This window comes from Passer montanus, unplaced genomic scaffold (assembly GCF_014805655.1).
Source record: "Passer montanus isolate IOZ18808 unplaced genomic scaffold, ASM1480565v1 scaffold2, whole genome shotgun sequence".
NCBI lineage: Eukaryota > Metazoa > Chordata > Aves > Passeriformes > Passeridae > Passer > Passer montanus.
In genome coordinates, this window is record NW_024366591.1 from 14,637,604 (window position 1) to 14,645,271 (window position 7,668).

Genomic DNA, 7,668 nt, shown 5'->3' on the forward strand with positions numbered 1-7,668 from the left:
ATTTCTTTTACTAAGCATTTGTGGTTTTTAAATCTTAAAATTGCTGTGTATCTAAATTGTTATTGCTATGATAAAAGCTGTGCAGAGCCTGGAAAAATGATGTGTGATTGCCTGGATTGGAAAAAATAATGCAATAGATATCTTAGAAAACATTTATGGCTCTACACATTGTCAGGATATCTTGGAAAGCACAGTACAGCTGGAACTACATTACTGAGAGCAACCTGACCAAATACATCTGATAGAAACAGGTTCTCCAGAAAGCCTTCCCTCCATCTGGAGATCTAGTGGAGAGAACTTTTCCTCCTAGGCTATCTACTCAGAGTTTTTTTTCCTTCTGCAGCTTCATCAGTATGCATATATTTCAAGAAGAATCTGTAGTGAAGAAAAGAACCAATGGGTGTTTGCATGATTGTCAGTGGGTTTTGAGTGCATGGTAAAAAAATGCCAGGACAGGGGTGACAGCATATTTCCAAAGCTGCTCATCCCAGTGGAGCTACATTTACACAAATGCATTTGTAAGAAATGCAAAGAGCTTGATTACAGTAAATATGGCCTGATTTTGCAGTCATGAGAAACTAGGTCAGAGGGAGCTTAGTTTATCACTAGGATATTTGTGCACCATTGTTAGGGCTTTCCCACGACTTCCCAGCTGCATGTCCTGTCCATCCCCACGGCAAACTGCACCCACTGCTGTCACGCAAGATGCAAAGAGGGAAATGAAGCCGTAGGGCTTCTGTGAGAGGGCAAGTAATGCCAGCTTTGGGAGATGCACGTCATTGGAATGCTGATGTGCAGGCAGCATGGAGAAACACAAAGTGTGGATACAACCTGAGCAGAAGTGTAGGTATGGTACCCAAGTATTGCAGATATTTAATCTGAAATACTTAGTGGCCTAGCTATTCAACATGACCAAAGTATCAAGCTTATTTAGTCAGAGATAATAATAAGTCTGCAACCAGAATGGCATCAGATAAAATGTAATTCAGTTTATTATTTAACTCTTGCATTGCAAATAGGAATAAATTTGGGAGCGGTCTGCACCTATGCAATCCCAATGCTCGTTATAAGGTCTAAATGGGATTATACAAAGAGCTAAATTCACCATTAATTATTAAAGCCAGAAAGATATAGACTGAAGAATAATAAGAAGTAGATACTCTGCAATATTAAGATGTGCAGCCATCAAATACCTAACAAGTTAACAAAGTTAAGAAACATGTATTAATTTTATTTAAAATAGTTCTTCTTTTCCTAGTCAAATATTAATCTCCATTTTAAAAGTGAAAAGAAAAAACAAAGTTATCACACTTGTTATATCTGATTTACAAAAGAGGGAACAAGTACTATTATTTGTCTGTATTTATCCTCATATTTCCATTCCATTTATTCTTATGGTATTAAGCTTTCTTTGACAAAAAAATTTAAACTAGATATCACTTAATGCAGATTTCTTAGCTACTCACTTTTATAATTTCAAAAGAAGGAAAAAGACAAAATCATAGCCACAAGTCTTTTCTGAATGCCATAAGGGGCAAGGACACCACAGGCCATGCGGCCACCTATACCATCTCATTAAGGTAAGAAGTGACAGAAAAAACATCTCAAATGTGGCACATCTCTCATCTTTCAAACTGCTGCAATAATTTTTAGACACATAGGTCCCAACAGAGAAAATACCTACACATGCTCATCTTTAAAGATGGCAGCAATCCCTTTGAATTCATTGAGACCCTACAGTTACTCACTATTAGTTATGTATTTAAGGGAGAGGTGTCTCTCACATAGTTAGTTCCTTTTTCTACTCAGCTTTTTTCGTGTATTCCCTAAAGGGAATCCTGTGGGATGCAGAGGTTATTCTTTTCATAGGGTTGTTTCATAAAGATGATTACTAGCATGTCCACGGTCCCAAATAACAGGTTATTATTTTCCACCTACCTGATTTCTACCAACATTTTCAAGCTGATGCAGTATTCTTAACCTCCCACTCCATTAGCCTAGTCCATCATTAAACATCTGTTACAATGATCACTCCGTAAACTCAGGCAATGAGTTTTTTTTTAAATCCCTTAACTTTGCCTTGTATCAGGTAAATTTTGTTTGTGTGTAAGAATTAAGGGAGGGAATAAACTAAGAGTCCATCAGATACATTGTGCAACACAATTAAAAATCACGCCGACAACTCCCTTTTCAATTCCCTTCCAGCTTATCATTATTATTTTCTTATTATGGTTTATTAAGGTGAGATGAGTCTATTCTCTGTTACTTTCTATTTCCTTTAAAGCCACATAGAATTTTGCTGTTTACTGTGGGAGATTTGAATCATCACATTCAGTATGCTGAACTTTTAATTTTCCTGAGCAAGCAAAGGAAATATTACACCACCTTGCTGTTTCCAATTAGTTATGGACTTCTGTTTATTCCTGTACTGCAAGCATTTTTGCTTAGTTAGTAGTACAAATCATTAATCCTAAAAATTTATTCTCTCACTTGCACTAAGAATGAAAAAGGTATTTTCTCCTTACCCTACAGAACTCAAGAAATCCTTATTCCTCCATTTTCAGAAACTTTTTCCATGGAATCTGGTTAACTGATGAAAACAACCAACAGTTTATGAACCCATTGCCTGTCTTGTACATTTCCCAGTAGGCGAGGCTCTCAAGTGTGATGCTGTGCAAAGCTCAGGCAATATGAACTAATTAATTAATTAATTGTACCATTCTCTTAACAATTCAGCTCACTGCTCTTGACAGTGAGTTGGTAGCAGGCAAAAATAATCTACTGCATACTTTAAGCATGTATCAAAGAAAAGTTAGTGAATTTTTGAGAATTCGTAGTAAGAATATCAAAAACAATTTCACAGTTGGGAAAAATGTTCTGAGATAAAATTTAGAGAATTTGATATGTCCACTTTAGAGCAAAGACACAGCAACTGTCCTCAAATAAATATAAATTTTTTTCATATTTAATGAAGTAATTGCAATGATAGCAATAAATGAGAGTAATTGTTCTTACTAGTAAGAATGACATTAAAAATAATAGACATCTGGAATGAGACAAATGTGGGGCAAAGAATAAGAAAATTATACTATGATTTTTAAAGTGATGAAAGAAACCTTCCAGGAGGTTATTAGAAAAAATTCTGCATAACTGTGCCTGCTTATGTTTCTTCTGTCATATTTTCCAACTTTCTTAGGCACTTTGTTCCCTTGTCCCTTTTAAAAGTTCTCACTTGCATTCTTGTTTTCTCTGTTCCTCTGGTTATCCTGCCCTGCAAATGTGCACTTTTTTTTTCCCGTACTTTCTGTGTAGGGACTGTGCCCCAGAACTTGCAATCTTCTACACTAAACTGAAACCTCCTAAAACTTGATCCTGGTGATGGTGTCATCTCCTGGTTCTGACTCTAGGCAATGGCCTCACCTATGGCCTCTGCATGACTCCACGATCCCTGAGACAAAGGCATACCATAAGCAGCTACTGATTTAAGATGATTGCACTAAATGCCGTCTAAAGGATACATGCTTTACATTTTGTAAAATCAGTATTTGATAGTCTTTGAAACTGGTCTCTACATTTGGACTTCTTAATGTTTGTGAATCACTTAAAAATTGGGAGCATTTTTCCATATTTTTAATAATATACTGTAAAAACAGACTATATAAATTTTTTTAGGTATCTGTTTGGAAATGCAAGTTCTGACACAATGCAGTGGTCTGGGTTAGCTGAAAGAATAGGCAAAGTTTCCAGAAGTAATGACTCTGCCACACTAATAATTTATGAGCCAATTTTTCAAAATCAGCTATCAGATGGAAGTGGGAGGAATAATAGAATATAACTTCTGCTTTACAATAGCGTGTTAATACAGAAAGGCAAAGGCGCCTGTACTCTAAGGAAGCTGTCAGCAAGCTGCAGGCTGGAGGTCCCAGTATCGCTTACAGTACTGGCAAGAAGGAGACCACTGCTTGGGAATGAAGCTTGAGGAGGGAAGCAAAAGGAAAAGGCTGTGGGGGGCTAGAAGAGGAGAATCAAGGATCTTTCTTCACCATTCTTTTTTTACAGCTTTTGTGTGTCTGGACTGATTTGTTGTGGGAGAGCTGCTGGAGACAGTATATTTGGCACAAGACAGGGTAGCTCAAAGCCAGAAGGATGGTGCTATTGCCAGTTTAAACTATGGCTTTTCTTTTTTTCTTTTTTTTTCCTTCCCCCCTCCCTTCTTTTTCTTTGAAGGAAGGAAAAGAAAAAAAGGGGAAGAAAGGGGTTTGCAATGAAAACCAGAGCAGTGGGTTAACAAGAACCCTGCAGGCTTCAGTAGACTGGAAAGATACACGAGGCACTTCCTCTACCATCTGGCATGCAATTATGCTGCTGCTGCTCTTAGTACATAACTTTGGAGTGAATAAGCAAACAAGCAAAACTTTTTTAAGAGACACCAACTATGAAACATCAGCTATTAATCTGTCAGCTTACTCTCTTCCCTTTTCTCCCACTACAGTATTCCTTTCCTCAAGTCTTTTCCAGTTCTCATGTCTACCTGTGAAAATATGCACTCCCTTGTCATGTTTTCAGATGACTCCATTTGCCATTTTTTTGGCATTGCTTCTCAGAATGAATAAGGGACAGAGCTAATGCATTTATATTTCTCTTGTAATCACTTAAGCTTCTTTAACTCAGAGTCAGGGAGAAACGCAGCTGATAGAAATAAAGCCATCCATCTCTGCTGAACTATTTCCTTCAAATATGGCTGGAAGTGTGAATGCAAAAGAGAAATTTCAGGTGAGCCAAGCTTGCTGAAGGACTGTTTAAAATGCAGTTATAAATGACTGGGTATATTGCTGTGTAGGAGTATGCATGATGTTGAGGTCACATCTTCAAGCTGAGTAAATCATCAGAGCACAGCTGAAGTCAGAAAAACAGAGAACTTGCAAAATCTGAGCATTTTGTCAATTAGAAATCTCTGAGAGTGATGCTACCTACAGCTGATATTTGGTGCTAGAACTCCTCATATTCAAATATAGACCTTCAAGGTTTTCTTGTGAGCAGCTCTTATGTGGCTGCATTCTTATAATGAAAAAGACCAAAAAAAAGTCAGTTACAGCAAAATCATGGATGAATTAAAGATAAGTAATCACAGAATTGGAGTACAACTGTGAAGTATAAGATTATTAAGAATAATTAATTTACAGACATACCGATAAATGCCAAGCAACAGTTTTAATATATTTTTTTCATTCACAACTGATGATCCTTAAACTGGCCAGAAATCAGAAAGAAAAACAAAAACTCCAGACTATCTAAAACAGTTGTTTTCATTTGACAGTAATTTTACAAGATAAAAAAATACATACATTTCGTTAGGTTTATTACACAGCTTCTTGAAATACTGATACTACAACAACAGATGTATTTCAGTTTGTTTTTTGACTGGCTTCCTTCTTTGCACCTGTAGAACTGTGAGTGAAAACAAATACAACAATTAATCCCGATCCTATCCATAAGACAGGTACCTACCCAACTGACCCAACTACAAATGATACAAAATCTTTTTTAAGGTTAAGGTAACCTTTTTTAATGATACAAAACCAATTTTAAGGACACGAGAAGGTAATGTAGATTCTGAAATCTCAGAAGATTTTATTGTTGCTATCAAGAGGGCTGGTGGCTAAGTTCTGTCAACCACTTAAATTTTCAGATATTCATCTAAAAATTAGTGTGGACATCTGTAGATACATTGCCTTCCACAATGTTTTGTATCTTTTATTATGGTTGGGAAAGACCTCCATGACCATTGAGTCCAACCTTCGGCAGTACATCACCCTGCAGCTAAAACACAGTGCTAAGTGCTGCCTTCAGTTATTTCTTGATCACTTTTTGCATTCAGTGTAGCTGGAAATGCCACAAGGATAGCCTTTCTTTCAGAGTGCTCTGGCTCTTTGCCTCAGTGGGGACCAGAAAGCACAGAGGTAAACAAAGAGGAAAAACAATAGCTGCAAAAAGTTACTGCAACTCCTTGTTGCACAAAACTAAAATTAAGTAGTTGGGGTGTAAGGTTTAGACTACTCAGTAGGCAAAGAGTCTTCAAAGTCTTCTGGATTTCAGTTGCATACTCTATCCCTCTTTGATAGGAACAGTGCTTTAAAGAGTAATTGCATGAGACACACCAATATAAAACACTTTAAATATTAAAATAAGCCATATGAAAATAAAACCAATAAAATTTGCCTTTCTAGAAAATTATAATCACAAATTGTATGAATGCTGTCAGTGCTTGTACTACTGTACTGCACATAATCTGTTTCTTTGTTCTTAACTCCTTTGTTCAATGAGTCAGGATATCCTGATACAAAAGACAGAAAAATATCAGCACAACAACAATACTACACTACTTTGGAATTGCTTCATAATTTTCAAGGCAAAGCTACCAAGTGTAGAGGGCTAATGCTAAGACACCACCGTCTGCAATCAAAACTTTAGCAGACCATTACAGTTGTCAGTTTGAGGTTGGAGCATCAATATAAGCAAAACAGAGATCCTGTAACAGGGGAAACAACATGATGTTAATGAGAAGGAGAGGCGTGTACTCTGTTTTCTACATGTAAGGGTGTTAAGTTTCAGTCCATTCTCTTGGCTTCTCTTCCTGTGTGAGGGAAGATCCTGCTTGTTTGACGGTTTATTTTTCCATCTGGAGAGAAGGCAGAACACTGAATGTAACCCGGAGAATGTAACGTATTAACTATGCATGTGAGGAAATGTTATAATGCCCACTAAAATCCCATTAAATAAGTCTGCAATTTTACTGAAAACTAAGTGCTGGTGCAAGAGCTCAACCTCCACTCCCCCGCTGTATGCTCCGTAAATTAAGGGACAGACCAGTACCACGAGCAGGCTAAAAGAGGTATCCTGTAGAAAGGCAATATAAATGTTGTGAAAATCGCATGGCCCCTGCGGGTCCGGGATCCCCGGGAAGGGCCGGGTGCTGCTACAGGGTCTGGCCAAAGGCAGCCCACAAGTCCGGGGAAGCCCTCGCTGACAGCTGCGCAGCCCCAGCACGCCACCTCTGCTGCTGCGGGAGCCAGAGCACTCCCCCGGGCGGCTTTGCCTTGTTTTTAAAGATTAGCGATGAATAATTGCCTCCTCGTCGTAGTCTGGGAGCGACCGCTGCCACCGGGCACTGTCCTAAAGTGAACCCGTTCAGGTGGAGCTTTACAGCCGAAGTGGCTGCGGGCGCGGGGCAGACCCCAACACCTCCCCTAAACCCGTCCTGTCACCAGCTCGTTCTCTGCGACCCCTCCAGCGCCGGTCCCTCCGGGTGCCCGCCCGGGCTGCCGTCCGGCAGCGGGGCAGGCGGGGGCACCCACAGCGCACTCGTGCTCCGCTCCGGGCCCTCGCAGCGTCCCGTGAATCACCGCCCAGCCTCCCCCCGAAGGGCAGCCGAGGTGACGGCGGGCCTTGACTAAAAGGCCAAAAGCCCCAGCGGCTCCGCAGCCAGCGGGGCGAGGAGGAAGGCGGGGCGGTGGGGGCTCCCCCATGGCATCACGGCAGGGATAAAGTCTAAGTGTTTCCGCCGCGGCGCTTAGCGGGCTGTGAGCTGCGGCTGTGGCGGCGCGGCCCCGCTGCCCCGAGTGCCGCCCGCAGCAGCGGCCCGAGCCCCCGCCCCCGGGTCCCGGCGCC

General features: G+C 40.2%; 1 protein-coding gene across 2 annotated transcripts in view; it reads left to right on the top strand.

Annotated features, from left to right (window-relative positions):
• The window catches only part of PDE7B (phosphodiesterase 7B), a 170,982-nt gene that overhangs the window by 81,074 nt on the left and 82,240 nt on the right, over nucleotides 1–7,668 (top strand). The window lies entirely within an intron of this gene.